Raw genomic sequence first — 808 nt, forward strand, 5'->3', positions numbered from 1 at the left:
CCCACACAAGCATTACCCGGGGCGATATGAAATCCAAATGAACTTTGCGTTCATGCACTGCTCTTTCTACTAATGAGTTACTTTCTTTCTCTTTCCGCAGTTCTTTCTACTAATGAACTTACCGCATAGACACACGGTTAATAGGTGTTCGAATGATCGATTGCGTCAAGTTTCATCTTGCACAGGTTTAGCTTAATCGTCGTTTGTTTGATCCGTGTTGAGTCAGGCACACGATGAATGTGGGACGTTTTGAACCATAAAAATCGAAATCTGTTAGCCAGAGGAAAGACGTTAGACGTTTTCTTGGAGTTCTCTGGGCAACAATATTTGGTGAAATAATTGTAATTTTATGTAGTTGTTTAGCTTAGTCAACGTATGTAGACGTTTTGAACCAGACACAACCCTGGCAGAATCCAGGACATTTAGAACCATAAAAACAGAAGTTAACTGTTAGGGAAAAAATGATAAATCTTAAAGAAAAGTCCATTTGGTTTTTTTAAGATATACCATTTTTTTCCTCCAATTTCGGGTTTACCTTTGCCTTTGTCACGGAATTGATTTTTATTGATTTTTTAAAACTATTTACAATGGTTTCATTGCTGTCATGCCGTACATTGATCCATGCAACAATTGTTTTGTTTTTCAGATGGACGTCTTTCTCATCACACAGTTTTCGATCTGTCTGCTATAAAATTAATGACGCAGGAAACAACATTGCCAACTTTACAACCTAAACTATCAAATATGTTTGAAATTAAAACAATATTGAGAGAACGAGACAAAAAATCAACGAAGTATAAAAAAGAGT

This window comes from Anopheles bellator, chromosome X (genome assembly GCF_943735745.2).
Source record: "Anopheles bellator chromosome X, idAnoBellAS_SP24_06.2, whole genome shotgun sequence".
NCBI classification, from domain to species: Eukaryota; Metazoa; Arthropoda; class Insecta; order Diptera; family Culicidae; genus Anopheles; species Anopheles bellator.